This window comes from Apodemus sylvaticus, chromosome 5 (assembly GCF_947179515.1).
Source record: "Apodemus sylvaticus chromosome 5, mApoSyl1.1, whole genome shotgun sequence".
NCBI classification, from domain to species: Eukaryota; Metazoa; Chordata; class Mammalia; order Rodentia; family Muridae; genus Apodemus; species Apodemus sylvaticus.
The window spans coordinates 9,243,383-9,258,611 of NC_067476.1; the positions used below are offsets into that span (position 1 = coordinate 9,243,383).

Consider the following 15,229-nt stretch of genomic DNA (forward strand, 5'->3'; position numbering starts at 1 on the left):
GTCGGAGCGCGCGTCGGTGTTCAGCAGGGCAGTTACATTTGCGGGCACCTGCATCATTTGGGCAGCTAGTCAGCTAAGGAGCTAAAGGTATGCGGACGCTAGCCCAATGGCAATCCGAACCCAAACAAGGAGGTGAGCGGATACTTGCGTCGGCTTGGGTCACCGGTCTTGCCGGAGAAACGCATCCCTTAAGTTGCAGGGACATCTGTCCCTTTAAGGGGGCTAAACTCGATTCCGTTACTTCCGCCCTGAAGTATCCTGGCGCATGCGCGTGGGAGGGAGTAGGGTGAAGAGGCCTTAGCTTTCACCTTAACAGACATGGCGACGGCCGGGATGCCGCGGTTGCGTCCGGTCGTGACGTCACTTCCGGGGCGGGGGAGGCAGAGTGGTGCAGTGAGGGACAAACAAAAGGAGGCGCTGGAGGAGCGCGGCGTCCGGCAGCCGGACTAGGTGGTGGAGGGCCAGGGCTGCCTGCCGGGCGGCTGCGAGCAGCGAGCCCAGGTGAGTGGGTGGGGTGGGGGATGAGACGCGCGCTGTCACCTCTCGGAACCCGCTCAGGCGCGCGCTCCGCCCCCTCAAGTTCTAGGAGGCACTCGCTGCCCCGGGGCGCCGGCCACCCTGGCCCTGCGCTGGGCTCCGCTCCGCCCTGCCTCCCGCGGGCGCCGGCTCCGGACTCCACCCTCCAGGACGTGCAGCGGCGCGCGAGCCCCCTCCCGGGCACCCTGTTCTCCTTGCGCGCCTCTCACCCGAGTTTCCGCCGCGGTCCCCAGGCCGCACTTGCCGCGCTGGTCCCAGCCGATCCGCGCCCCTCTGCGCACGCGCCCCCTTCTCAGAGGTTCCACTCGGGGGTTCTCTTGACAGCTCCCCCACCAGCTCTTTCAGTTCTTGGCCGTGGGCTTCCCGGCGCCGGCTTCTTTCCTTAGACCACTCCCTCATCCTGATCTCCCGGACTGTCCCCCTTTTATGGGGACAGGAGCACAGGCTTTTGGGACCTCTGGCTGGGGTTCCCCGAACGACCCTCTCCTGATATGAGAGTCCGTTTGGTTCTGTCCCTGTTTCGTACATCTCTTGGGCATGAGTGACAGATACAGGATGTTGTTGGTGAGCTGGAGGTCGGCAAATAGGATCCCAAGCAGTAGAAACAGCCAAGTCCAGAATGATGGTGGCAGGAGTGGGGGTTTGTATTTTGAGACAGGGTCTCAGCTATGTAGCCTTGACTGTCCTCCAACTCTATGTAAACCAGGCTGGCTGGCCTCGAGCTCACGGAGGTTCACCTGTCTGAATGCTGGGTAAAGACGTGGGCCTCTAACCTCTGTTTGAGACCTGAGTTCTTGAACCTGCCCTTGCACTGGACTGGAGTGACTCAAGATGGGCTGGTTCTGCTTGATACAACTGCTGTCTTTTTTTGGAAGGACACATTGAGTGAGCTTTTCCTGGTGGGAACTGGGCTGACATAGTGGTAGTTTTAGGATGGCCACACTTGGACGGCCTTCTCTTCCCCAGCCCCAACTAGGACAGCTTTAAGGATGAGCTGAGGAGGGGAAAGAGTGTGTGTGAGGATGCGGACACTTGTGTGCTGAATTTTGGAGACAGAAATAAGTAGCCAGAGGCTACCAGATCTTTTCCTGCCTTGCAAGTGTGTCAGTGGTCCCTTTAATGCTGCCATCTGTGTTATGCCCTCTGGAGCAGACACACTGGCTGACAGACAGACAGTGCAGGAAGAATAAGTTGACCACTGAGGGTAGGAGAGTGGGGGTGTATTCAGAGGCCCCAGGGTGTTGCTAGGCCAGTCATACTGCTGTTTCCTTGATGAAGGTCAGACTCTCCTCCAGCTGTCACGGGCAGGCAAGGACAGGTGAGCTGGGCTGGAGGACAACCCCGTTCCTGGGGTGTGAAGCTCCACTTTGGGGGATGGGGTATAAAGCAGGGACTGGAAAAGCAATTGACAACAGCTCCCAGCCCAGGAGGCAGCCTCACACACTTTTTTACATACCTAAGCCACACTCACTAGGATGGAGTTGCTTTGCAAATCTGAGTGGCCTTTGTGGAGGGCATGGGCTTCTGAGGGTCTTCCTAATGGGGCAGAACCCCAACTCGCTGCCTAGAAGACCTGAAACCAGCCAGTTCCCAGGTCACTGTCCTCAGACTGTAGATGATTCCAAGTCTTTACACAGAGACACTGAAGCACAGGCTGACCAGTGAAGACCTCCTGAGGAAGGAGGAATAAAGGCAGACATTAAATATAGGCTGCAGCGGTCCTGAAGCAGACCAGAGGAGAGCAGAGGGAGCCTTGGGCTCTTGAGCAGGCTATCCAGGATATATGTTCTTTCAAGAAGGGACTAGAAGAGTCAGTGAGTCCAGAGTTCTACTTCAGCCATGGCTGTGAAGTGGCAAGTGACTGTCCAGCACCAGCAATGTTCCAGTCCTGTCTGAGGCAGAGGGTGGGGCAGAGGTGGACTGGATGGCCTCTGTACCTTCTTGACTCCAGGTGCTTTGCTGTATGGTCACGTATAGCTTACCTGTCTTGTCTTCCTGTGGCTTCGGGGACTGAGTTTGGCCTCCATCCTTTACTAGAGACTACATCTCCACACATGTGACAGCTGCTCCCCAGCCCCTCCTAGACACCCCACCTCCCCGTCCTGCTGTCTGCTGCTTCCTTCCTGGTTAACTAGTGCTATAATGCTGTAACTCCCTCAGAGCTGGGCCACACTCCCATCTTGGGCAACTGTTGCTGTCGTCCAGGTCCGGAGCGGTGCCCACACTTCCCTCTCACGGCCACCTTAGTTTGGTACGGAGTGCAGAGCATGGTGCCCATTGGTAGTTGAGCTTGCTCACTGAGGAGAGTATGTCTTTCTGTTTCAGTGACAGTCCTTGTCTGGCCTGGCTCAGCCCTTGTCATTCCTCTCTCGCCATCTCCCACCTCCAGGACAAGCTGTGACCAAAGAGTAGCTTGCAGCGTCTGGCCTGCCTCTTCTTCCCTGCCGTGCTGTGCCTCCTGCCTGGGTCCTTCTCCTCACACCCGGACTCACCAGACACCTGTTCCTCTAAGAAACTGTACTAAGCCCCTTGGTCTGGCTCTAGGCTGGGTCTGAGTCCCTAGCAGAGCCTTGCCTCACCTCCAGACTGAAAAAGCCGCCTTGGGGACTCTTTGGAGAACCAGGGTCTGCCGGGCAGGTACCCTTTTGGTAGCTCCTGTTGCTCTAGAGCCCCATGTAGACTGTCACTTATCTCCAGGCTCTCTAAAGAAGCTCTGTGAACAATAAAAGTCTCTCTGAGAGCCACAAATGTGCCTATTGACTGGAGCTCTCCCATTCTCACAGGGCGGCAGCAGCGTCCATGGAGCAGAAGGAATGTCAGGACCCTGTGCGTCCAGACAGGGACCAGCCTCAGCATCAACAGCCAACACAAAGATAGCAGAGCCATCTCAGGGTAAGCTCTCTCCAGACTGCACTGCCTCTCCCAGGCAGATGACATGATCACACCTCCGTTTCATCGTCCTTTGATCTACATAGGATCCAGGGCGTCTGAGTGGTGCCTGCTCCCTCGGCTTTGGTGTTTTGGGTTCTATTTCGGTAATGAAAGTTGACCCCAGGAGCTCACATGTGTTAGATAGACAAACATTCTACCTTTAATTACTTCCCTAAACTCAGTGTGTATCTGAGGTTGGCCTTCAACTCCTGATCTTCCTGCTTCAATCTCCCGGTCCTGGGATTCTAGGCACACACCACCATTCTGGGGCAATGCTGAGGCCTCTTGCATTCCTTCTGGAAAAGCTGAGTCAAAGATGGAGGTTGGGGGACTGAGGCAAGAACAGAGGACCAGACCCAGACAGTTATAGGAGCTGAGTTCACTCCACGGCCTCCGCTTCCTTCATGGTGGGTTTAGTGTGTTGCTTCAGTTTGTCCGTGGGTCCGCACTGGGCAGAGAGCACTGCTCAAGCACTGGCAAATGATCCTGCGCTCCTTTCACAGCGTGTTCTGCAGATCGCACAGCCATGTCAGCACGGCAGGCTCTAGGCACAGAACTTTCTGAGACACACTCTGCTTAGTGCCTTCTCCACACCAGTTCTCAAAAAGGTTCTAAAGACAGGGATATGCGGCTGTTAGCACCACCCATTGCTCCCTGCAGATCTCATCCGCGTGTATAGCCAGCAGTGCTGCCTGTGACACACTTCCCAAGATGTGATCCTTTGGTCACTAAAGTTAGAGAACTCTGTGGCTGTTGTGGACCATCAGAGCCTTGGAGTTTTTCTGAGCATGAGTGGGCGTGGCCTTCAGTGCCCATGTGCAGATCCCTTGGAGACATTCCCTATACTTTGTATACTTTTCCTTTTCTTTGCTTTTTGAGGCAAGGTTTCTTGTAGCTGGGGTGGCAGCTCTTCCTTTCAACGTCTATGTAGCCCAGGCTGGCTACTCTTGGCCTAGTCTCAAGCAACAACAATAGATCCTGGGCTAGCCTCAAACAACAGCTACTATTACTACTACTACTGCTACTACTTCTTTTCCTCCTCTTCTTTCACCTTCTTCATTCTAGTTTTTTTTAATTATTTATTTATCTTTATGTACATTGGCGATTTGACTGCATGCATGTCTGTGTGAGGATGTCAGAGCCCCTAGAACAGGAGTTATCGACAGACAGTTGTGAATTGCTGTGTGAGTGCTGGGTATTGAACCCCGGGCCCTCTGGAAGAGCAGACAGTGCTCTTAACTGTCTCCCCAGCCCCTCTTCTCAACTTTTATTTCGTTGTGTGTATGAATGATGAACGTTTTGCCTGCATGTTTGCCTGTGCACCATGGGTGTGCCTGGTATCCTTGAAGGTCAGAAGACAGCTTTAGATTCTCTTGAACTGGAGTTAGAGACATTTGTGAGCTGCCATGTGTATGCTGGGAATTGAACCCAGGTCTTCTCCAAGAGCAATAAATGTTTCTTGCTCCTGAGCCCTGGTTTCAAACTCTTGATCCTTTTACCTCATCCTCTAGAGGGTTGGAAATATACATGTGCCCCTTCATATTGTTTAGATTTTAACATCAGAGAAAAGGTAAAGTCCTGACCCTATCTTTAGAGACTGGGATAAATAGGAGACAGACAGACAGACAGACATCCACACACACACCCACAGACACACCCCTACCTCTTCTCTCTGATGCCTACTTCATGAAAGTCTTTGGGGCTACCTGCTTTTTAGCTCTCCTGTTTCTTGGAAGGGCAGCCAGCGTCTAGAGCTCTTTCCCGGGACAGACCCAGACAGGCTGTTGAGGCTGGCAGGCAGAACAGAAGGCACATCCCTGCCCCAGCACCTCTGGGGCCCTGCTGGGCCTTTCTGGCTGTGTGAGGCATTGGCATCAGAGAGGGGGGTGGACCACGCCTGGTGTGTGGTGCTGTCATACTCTCTTGTTTATGGGAACAAGGTCAGCAGTGACTGCCCTGCCCTGTGGGAGCTTCCTGTTGGTTGTTGAGGAACGCTGTCCCTGGGGAGAGGAGGCCTGAGTGAAGCCGGCCTTTGGGCAGTGGAGAACAGGAAGCCAGAGGAGGTACCTCTGTGAGTTGGGAATTCCTTCTCTGCTTGTAAACAGTAGCAAGTGCATCATGCTGGCCTGAGGTGTGACCTGCCTGCCAACTTTGGCCTCTGCTACCTGCCCGAGCTAGGGCCCAGGTGCTGCTCAGGGAGAAGTGTAACATTGACTGGAATTGGATTGCTGTATAAACCTGAGTCTGTCCCGTGACTCTTTGTCCTTACAGTACCTTCAGGTCAGTTTTGTATTAGTCACAGAGAGTTTCAGACAGAAACCCCATGGGTTGGAAGACAAGGAAAAGGGCTTCCCAGTTGTTTGAGTCTACAGAGCCACTGATGGGCACAATTAAATATCAGCAGTTTTTTTTAAAGATTTATTTATTTTATGTATGTGAGTACACTGTAGCTGTCTTCAATCGCACTAGAATTACAGATGGTTGTGAGCCACCGTGTGGTTGGAGTAGAATAGAGCTTCCTCTAGAACCAAGTTTGATGTTTTTTAGTTTGTCTGCCTGTCTATTTCTCTTTGTGTATATGTGTGTCTGTATGTCTGTGTCTGTCTCTTTGTGTGTGTGCACGTGTGTGTGTGTGTGTGTGTGTGTGTGTGTGTGTGAGGGGCTTTACCTTCTCTGGTGAAAGATTTATGGGACTGAGGTTCTGGAAGGCTGTGACCCCACTACAGATGCCCTGGTAAGTTCTTTCTGTCTCTTGAGGGTTTGAAATCTCAAAATTAAATTGCTTGCTGCATTACAGCCTCATGCTCCCTCTAGAGTAAAGGTGGCTATAAAATTCCATGGTTTCACATGCCACCCCACCTCAGAGGCTCATGTGCCAAACCTGTGCCCTCTCTGTCAGTCAGCATAATAAATGTACGCCTAAAAGCTCAGGCAGAATGGCAGAATCCTGGCCTGAGGGCACCTCGCATTCCCCAGCTGGCTTCTTGGGTTCTGATTTGGGGAGTGGGTAGATGGCTTGCCTTTAGCTGTCTCCCATTGGCTGCTTGTTCGGGCCAGCACCTAGGACCCCTGGACCCACTGCAAATGTGTCTGTGGCCTGTCCAGGGTGCTCACACCTATATTTCTTAACCAGTTTCAGAAGACACAACATATGTTCATAGCAGGTCATGACCAGTCTTAAAGGCTACTTTGTTCCCAGGGATGCAGACCCAAAATTGGGTTCCGGGTTCCTTAACACTTAAAATACTAGAGGCTCCTGAGTATGTATGGCCTGCTTATAAAGGCCTCATTTCTGTTCATGCCTTGTCAAGAGGAGGCTCTTCCTTAGAGGCATCTGGAAAGGCCTGTGGACGCAGCAAGGCTGAGGAATCCTGTTGTCTTCCTGTTGTGCTTGGCACAGTGGCAAGTCAGATCTAGGCCCATCTTGCCACCAGGTCCTGGAACATGTCACTTTCCTTCTCTGGACCTGAGCTCTTCACGTTGTAACGGACGTTCAGCCCACCTGTTCTGAGAGAGCACCAGTGGTGATGTGTGCCTGTGGCCCAGGCTGCTTTGGAGCAGAGTTTACAAAGGTAGCCCGGGCAACATCTCAACCCCTAATAATAACTACAGGAAACATTTTTACTGCATAGAAATAATCCAAGAGCTTTTGGGGGACTACTTCATTTGGTCCCCACTGCAACCCTCCAAAAGAAACAAACATTACAGCTGTTTTACAGATAAGATGGAATTCTTTTCCCAAGTCACTCACTGGTGAGGCTGGGAGCCGCCAGACAGTTGGAATTGCCATGATGTTGAAAGCTAAGGGGCACGTGGCACCGGGCACATAGCAAGGGCAGAGCCTGGGCCGAGCTTCGGCAGCTGAGCTGCATGCTAGATGCCGGTGGCCAGGGGTAGTTCAGAGTGGCTCTTGCCTGTCACCTTTTACCAGAATGCAGCCACACCCCTATGGGTTTTCCGAGGACAGACCTGTTTGGGAAGCCCTGCCCTAGTGCCAAAGCAGTTCAGATACTTTAACTCTCCTGCTCCAGCCTGCCATCTCCCCTGGGCTGTTTCCCAGGAGGTGAGGGATTGCCCTCCTGTGCAGGGTAAGTCCCTAGCCCACAGTCTATCTCTCAGTCCAGCTGGGTTTAGGAGTCTGGCCAGGAGAGGGGGCTGGCTGTGTACCACAGGAGGGTGAGACCTCCTCCTGCCTCCTGGCCTGGTACATGGGGAAGCATAAACCCTGGGACAGAGTCATAGGCCCGAGCCTGTGGGCCACAGCCAGCCACGCAGTGTCTCACAGGGCCTCTGAGGACCAGCTCTTCCCCTTCCCCAGGAGCATTTTAGAGGGACAGCCTCCCTCTGGCCGCAGGGACGTTTCCCCTAGGTTCTCTTTGTGCTCTGTATGCTCTGCTGCTCACAGGGCCTGTAGCCCAGGTGTAGGAGCTGCCTGAGTCTCTGGGCATGTATGCTCTGGTGGTCTTTCTCCAGATGGTAGGGCCAGCATGGAATCTCTCTGGGGTGTGTGTCTGTGTAGGAAGCATCAACAGGAGCTGGAGAGATGGCTCAGTGGTTAAGGGCACTGACTGCTCTTCCAGAGATCCTGAGTTCAATTCCCAGCAGTCACATGGTGGCTCACAACCATCTGTAATGAGATAGGATGCCCTCTTCTGGTGTGTCTGAAGATAGTTACAGTATACTCATATAAATACGATAAATAAATCTTAAAAAGAAGAAGAAGAAGAAGAAGAAGAAGAAGAAGAAGAAGAAGAAGAAGAAGAAGAAGAAGAAGAATCAGCAGCAGCAGCAGCAAGAGGAGGAAATTCAGAGCAGTACACATTGCTGTAATTCCTGGGGGACACTGACTCCTGAGGAAAGAAAAGAGGCGTGAGAGGGGAGAGGTAAGGAAAGGAGGAGGAGGGGGAGAAGGGAGGCCCTGAAGATGGCACACAGTGCCAGAGGACTGTCTCTAGTGGCCTTTCCTGAGCCCTGGAGGCAGGAAGGTACTCTACCCTCCTAGACGGAAACAGAGGGAGGGGCTTTGGGGATGGCACGTTGAGTTCTGGGCCATGCTGGGTTTCAAACAGGTATAGCAAATCTTGTTCTCAGTTTTTGGGTTTTTTTTTTTTTTTTAAGATCTATTTATTATTATATGTAACTACACTGTAGCTGTCTTCAGACACCCCAGAAGAGGGCATCGGATCTTGTTATGGATGGTTGTGAGCCACCAGGTAGTGCTGGGATTTGAACTCAGAACCTTCGGAAGAGCAGTCAGTGCTCTTAACCACTGAGCCATCTCTCCAGCCTTTGTCCTTACAGTGGCACTCTGGACAACCACGGTCCCACCTTACAGTTGAGAGAGCAGAGGGGACATGACTGAATGGCACTTTCCTCCCCAGGCTCTTCCTGCCCTGTGTGTTGCCCCTTAGATTAGAGCTACTGTGGCTGTGGTGGGTCACAGGGTTGGAGAGCACACACTACCTTTCCTCACAGAGTAACATCTGGTCCTTGTGGTTCAGTTATAGTCCCCGGCAGTCACACAAGGCTCAAGGCTTTTTCTTTTTTCTTTTCTTTTTTCTTTTTTTGTTTTTTTTCTCTGTGTAGCCCTGGCTGTCCTGGAACTTACTCTGTAGACCAGGCTGAACTCAGAGATCCACCTGCCTCTGCCTCCCAGAGTGCTGGGATTACAGGCGTGCACCACCACTGCCCAAGGCTTTTGCTATTTAAAAGAACGTGATATGTAAATCATAAGATATAGAAGAGACAACTCCATGACCTTACCTGCCCTGTGACTTAATTTCATGGAGTTTATGTGTTTTTCCATACATGCAGTAATGAGGCTTTTTGTTTCCTTTTGTTTTGGTTTTTTAAACTGATGGACTATTTTCAGATAAGAACAGGTTTCTGGTAGGTTGCCACAGCTCACTCGGTCAGTCTTACTAGGCTGTGGTGCAGTGGTTCTCGGCCTTCTAATGCTGCCATCCTTTAATACAGGTGTGGTGACCCCCCCAACTATAAAACTACTTTGTCGCTGCTTCATAACTATGATTTGCTGTTGTTACGAATTGTAATGTAAATGCCCAATGTGTAGGCTGTCTGATGATATGTGACTCATGTGAAAAGGTCTTTCAGTCTCACGGGGGTCTTGAGCCGCAGGCTGAGATCACTGCTATAGTGATATGTTTTAGATGGCAGGTGAACAAGATAGGCCAGTGAGGGAAGGACCAGTAAGCCTGACAGCCTGAACTCATTCCTCAGTTGCTGCTCAGTGGCAGGAGAGAGCTGACCCTCCCTCAAGTTGTTCTCTGACTTGCACTTGCTCTGTGGTGTGTGTCCACATCCACACAGGTGCGCGCATGCACACACTGAGTAAAGGGAATTAGGTCACCACAGCAGGAAAGACTGGGTGGCTCACTCCGGTCAGCTTCCAGCTGCAGAGAGGCTTGGTGGTGGTAGTGTTTTGTTTTGCCTTTTTAAATAAACTCTGCTCCCTTGCCTTTCTCTCTTCCTCTTTTCTTTTGTTTTTCAAGTCAGGGTTTCTCTGTGTAGCCCTGGCTGTCCTGGAACTCAGTTTGTAGACCAAGCTGGTCTTCAACTCAGAGATCCACCTGCCTCTGCCTCAAGTGCTGGGATCCAAGGCTGCTCTTTGTTTTTGCCTCTTGCCTTTCTCAAAATAATAATGATGATGATGATGATGATAAACATAAAATTTTAATTTTAAAGACTTAAAAAAATAGACTTGAAGGTGAGAAGGCACAAAAATAAAAAGAGTCGGCTCATACTTTGTCTTTTCTGTATGATCCAAATGCAACACAAGGTCCTTGTTCTCACTGTTTGGGCACAGGCCAGTGCCTCAGGTCAAGGTCGTTGGCCCGCAGGGGTGCTGGTGGACGCATCCCTCCCTCCTATATCTGAGAAAGGTTCATCTTGCAGTAGAAAATGTGTTCCTATCACCTTGCCCACTCCCCAGGGACTCACTTGCTTTTGTTTGGATTTGACCCCCTGGAACTGTCGTTGGAGTCACCCTGCAGCAGCAGCCCTGGCCTGACTGCAGCTGCTTTTGGGGATCACACTCCTCATCCTTGTCATCTTCTTATTTAGGCTAGTATCTTGGGGACATTATCCGGGTCATTGTATACAGGTTTGTGAAGCGGGAGCATTCCTATTACAGAGTTACAGCAACAGATATTTGGGTTAAATTCTGTGCTTGGGCCAAAAGCATATTTGGTGCTGGGCATGACTTTGAACTCCTCTGTCTCCAACTCTTCCTCTGCTGTCTGTATGCCTGCCGCTGCGGGGAGCGTAGTGGCACTCTGGGTTCTTTGACCCTTCCGCACCCAGGTGTGGCTTGTATAGAATACATGTCTGTGTGTCTGGGGATGAAGCAGCATCTGGCAAGGATGGAGCCGTCCAGAGTTCCTCCGTGGGATAGTGTTTTTGGGCAGAGCGTACCAGTTGGAAGGAGGGGTAGTTTTCACTCCCACGGTAACCTGGACAGCAGCCACTGCTGCCTGCTGGGCCCTCCCTCACAAGTGCGTGGCTTGGAGAGGGCCGGCCCCGGGCCACCTCTGTGTAATGAAGTAGCTCCGGCCCCAGGGAGGACAGGGTCAGGGTGTCATCAGGGCTCCGTGCACTCCTTCCACCCTGTCAGTGAGTCCCAGAGATCCGACAGGACAGATGGGCAGAGCCGGACACAGTATGTGATCTGGGAATGTCACATGTGACAGTGTTACCTCTGCAGCTTGAAGGGGGAAAGAACGGGGCCTCAAAGCTGTGCCAGCCTCAAGTGTCACAAATGTCACAGCAACAAATTCTAGGAAGCTAAAGACCTGAAGCAAGGGGGCTGGAGAGATGGCTCAGCAGCTAAAAATGATGGCTGTTTTTGCAGAGAATTTGATTCCCAGAAGCCACATGGTGGCTCAGCATTATTTGTGATGGGATCCTATTCCCTCTTGTGTGCATGAAGCAGGAGCACCCATATACATAAGAGAAAAGAAATCTGAAGAAAACAAACAAAAAGCCGAATGAAGCTTGGAAATGCTCGGGTGGGAGGTAGGGCTGCGCATGGTGCTCACCTAGGACACGTGAGGTTCAGTCCTCAGGGCCAGAGAGAGGCCATCTTACCGTGTCTGGAAACAAAGCTCAGTGGTGCCACACTCACAGGCAGGCTTATGGAAGGGCGGGGTCAGGGGCTACATGTGCCAGAGCCTCTTCAGACAGGTGCCATCTTCCTCTCAAACTCCCCCAGCCCACTGGGTAAGAATGTCATCTCTGAAAGTCTTTCAAAAAAAGAAAGCCGGGCACTGGTGGCGCATGCCTTTAATCCCAGCACTTGGGAGGCAGAGGCAGGCAGATTTCTGAGTTCAAGGCCAGCCTGGTCTACAGAGTGAGTTCCAGGACAGCCAGGGCTACACAGAGAAACCCTGTCTTGAAAAAACAAAAGAAAAAAAGAAAAGAAAGACAAGTGAACAGGAAAGAGGACTGCAGGGCCTGCAGCAGGGTGGCTCAGCAGGCATAGTGCTGTTGCCAGGGCTGACTCGGTGCCCACATCTCCATGGCAGAAGGAGAGACCAAAGCCTACAAGTTGACTTCTGACCTCCACACATACCCCTCTCCAAGTAAATGAGTGAATCTAGTGAGAACTGTTTCCCCTTAATTATCGATTATAACATGCTTATAATAAAAAGAGGTCAGCCTGGAGTGAGAAAGAGTAGTGTGAGCAGGTGTCCTCTTGTTACCAGAGTCACACAATTAGCAGACTTTGAATCTGTCCTTGTGTCAAGTATTTTTTGCACAAATGCACTTTTATTTGCTGTATAGTATTTTGTCCTCTGATCATGTAACAGATATTTCATGTGTGTACCCAGAGCAGGTGCTTGGTTTCCTGATCCTTATGCCCACTGTGTGGACACTTCCTGGGCTGTCTGTCCTGCAGTTTGAACAGGCATTGGCCTACCTTTGTTCTCTCAGTTCAGTCTGCTTGAGAAACTTATATTCCACCTCCCACACCCCAAACTCTGCACAGGGGCCTGGGATGAGCCCCAAATGATCCATGTTGAACAGAATTCCCAGTCTGTTTCTCTCCTCAGGCACCTCCTGCCCACTCGTGAGCATCGTAGAGATCTCCACCACACTCACCCTCCATGTCTAGGACATAGTCTCTAGAGGATAATGATTCATCTTTTCCTAGAAGAACAAATGGGGTTGGGGGATGTGAGTCAGTTGGTGGCGTACTTGCCTGGCACACATGAGACCCTGGGCTTGATCCCCAGTACTCTATAAACTGGGTGTAATGGTACCTGCCTGTTGTCCAGCACTGGAGCAGTGGAGGCAGGAGGATCAGGAATTGAAGGTCATCCTCAGCTACATAGCGGTTTGCAGGCCAACTTGGATTATGTGAGATGCTTTCCTACAAATAAAACAGTGGCTGCAGCATGGGAAGGCACAGCCTTTCCCACCTTCCCTTAGCCTATTTCACACCCTTTCATCCTTGTTTTCAATTTAGGAAAAATTTTAGGAAAGTCTCCAAACCCTTCATCTCTTGGGGCAAAGACCTAACCTGACCCATTTCCCTATTGCCGTCTGAACTTCTGTCTCAGAGCTACATAGAACACCTGATCTCCACGTCTGAGGGCCAGCTGTTCCCTTTCCTTCTTTAAGGCTGTAATTATTTTGATTCTTATGCTCTTGATTTTTTTTTTTTAAAGATTTATTTAAAGCCGGGCGGTGGTGGCTCATGCCTGTAATCCCAGCACTCTGGGAGGCAGAAGCAGGTGGATTTTTGAGTTCGAGGCCAGCCTGGTCTACAGAGTGAGTTCCAGAACAGCCAGGGCTACACAGAGAAACCCTGTATCGAAAAAACCAAATTAAAAAAAAAAAAGAAGAAGAAGAAAAAGATCTATTTATTTATTTATTTATTTATTTATTTATTTATTTATTTATTTATTTATTTATTTAATGTATGTGCGTTCACTGTAGCTGTCTTCAGACATATTACAAGAGGGCATCAGGTCTCATTACAGATGGTTGTGAGCCACCATGTGGTTGCTGGGATTTGAACTCAGGACCTTTGGAAGAGCAGTCAGTGCTCTTAACCACTGAGCCATCTCTCCAGCCCCTCTTGAATTTTTCGATGCTCAGAATGGAACCTAAGGCTTGGCCAAGTATTTATCCCCTGAGCTATGACCATGGGCTCCATAAAAGATGTGGTTTGCTTTTAAGATTTATTTTTATTTTATGTGCATTGGTATTTTGACTATATGTATGTCTGTCTCTGTGTGAGGGTGTCAGCTTTCCTGGAACTGGAGTTACAGTCAGTTGTGAACTGCCTTGTGGGTCCTGGGAATTGAACCCAGGTCCTCTGGAAGAGTAGCCAGTTCTCTTAACTGCTGAGCCATCTTTCCAGACCCTTCAAATAGTTTTGTAATCAAAAGAAACGTGAATGCTGATTAGAAACCTAAGCTTCTATTTTAGGTCTCTGCCTCCTTGTCTCCCATGGAGAGCCTTGCTGTGGTGGGTACAGAGGGGCATATCCTCATATCCTTTAGTGTTCTGGGCCAACTTTTCCTTGACAGCATATGAAGAGCCTCTCCATTCCCAGTTCCCATTCCACTGGCCATTTGCCTACCTACTGTGTGCTGGGCCCTGGCTATCTCTTACCCTAGTGTCCTGGAGTCTCCCTCTGTTCATTTCCTCTGTGACTGTGTCCACATACTTTCCTTTCAGTAGCAAGTGCTGCAGATCTTACTGTGCTGGGTGGGGTCTCTGCTCTGTCCCCTCCCTCACTCCCATCCCCAGGCTCTGGCCTAGAACCTGGCACTATGGGCTCAGAAAGGGAAAGCCTCCTGCCTTGTTCACTCTCCTAGAAAGCAGCAGAGCCAGCCTGGCCCCAGTCCGTTGCTCCTCTGCAGAGGAGGGCCTTGGTCCCATCATATTTTCGTGGTAGTCTGACTGTCTTAGGAAACTGAGGTAGTATCTCTCCCACTGCAGCAGCAATAGGCATGGTCAGGACAAGGAGTATCTGTGGTGATGACAGTGGTCCCAGGGCCCAAGCCCTGTTGAATGGCCTGGGGTAGGATGCAAAGGAGGGGCAGAAGACTGGGTTCTGTCACTTGCCTTTCAGGTCCTTGATCCATATTTTATACTACATAGGCACAACCCCTGGGTGTGGGTTGTCTGTGCTGCACTGCCTGGGTGTACAGTTCGACTTGAGCCTGTCTGCTCGTGCATAAAATGGGCAGACGGGTAATACTGAGCCTTGGGGAAGAATCAGAGTGTGCGCTGCATACCTACAATCCCAGCATTTAGGAAACTAAAGCAGTAGGATTGCTGAGTTGAGGCAAATCTGAACTATATAGTGAAACCATGTCTTTTAATTAATTTATTTTTTAAATAGAGTCTGGAGAGATGGCCTAGTGGTTAAGGCTCTTGTTCCTTCCCCAGAGGATCAGAATTTGGTTCTCATATGAGGTGACTTATAACTGCCAGTTACTCCAGTGTCCTCTTCTTAAGCAGGGCGGTGCTGTGTGATCTGGAGAGACTTAGAACCTTGAGGTCCATGGAGATGGGTAGACACTTAGTGAAAACCGATCAGAGTTTCTGTTGTTCAACACAAAAAGGCTGCGCAGTAGCTCGTGGGGACATCTGAGCCACAGCTGTACCTCACAGCACTGGGCAGACCCAGGAGTGGCACAATGGTTGCATTTATGGTACTTATCTCATCTTATCTCAAAGCCAGCTGAGAGCGCCGAGGGCAGCACTGTGAATTCTGGCCTCCGCC

At 50.8% G+C, this 15,229-nt stretch overlaps 1 protein-coding gene across 3 annotated transcripts in view; it reads left to right on the forward strand.

Moving 5' to 3' along the window:
• The window catches only part of Lrrc8a (leucine rich repeat containing 8 VRAC subunit A), a 27,249-nt gene continuing 12,020 nt past the window's right edge, over positions 1–15,229 (forward strand). Inside the window, exons 1-2 of one of the 3 annotated variants that reach the window (XM_052182066.1) lie at positions 1–87; positions 3,321–3,429. The gene's annotated coding sequence lies outside the window, so the exon portion shown is untranslated. Of the gene's footprint in view, positions 88–391; positions 502–787; positions 1,856–3,320; positions 3,430–15,229 lie in introns of those variants that run through there. The other 2 variants (XM_052182065.1, XM_052182068.1) reach the window with 2 other exon arrangements.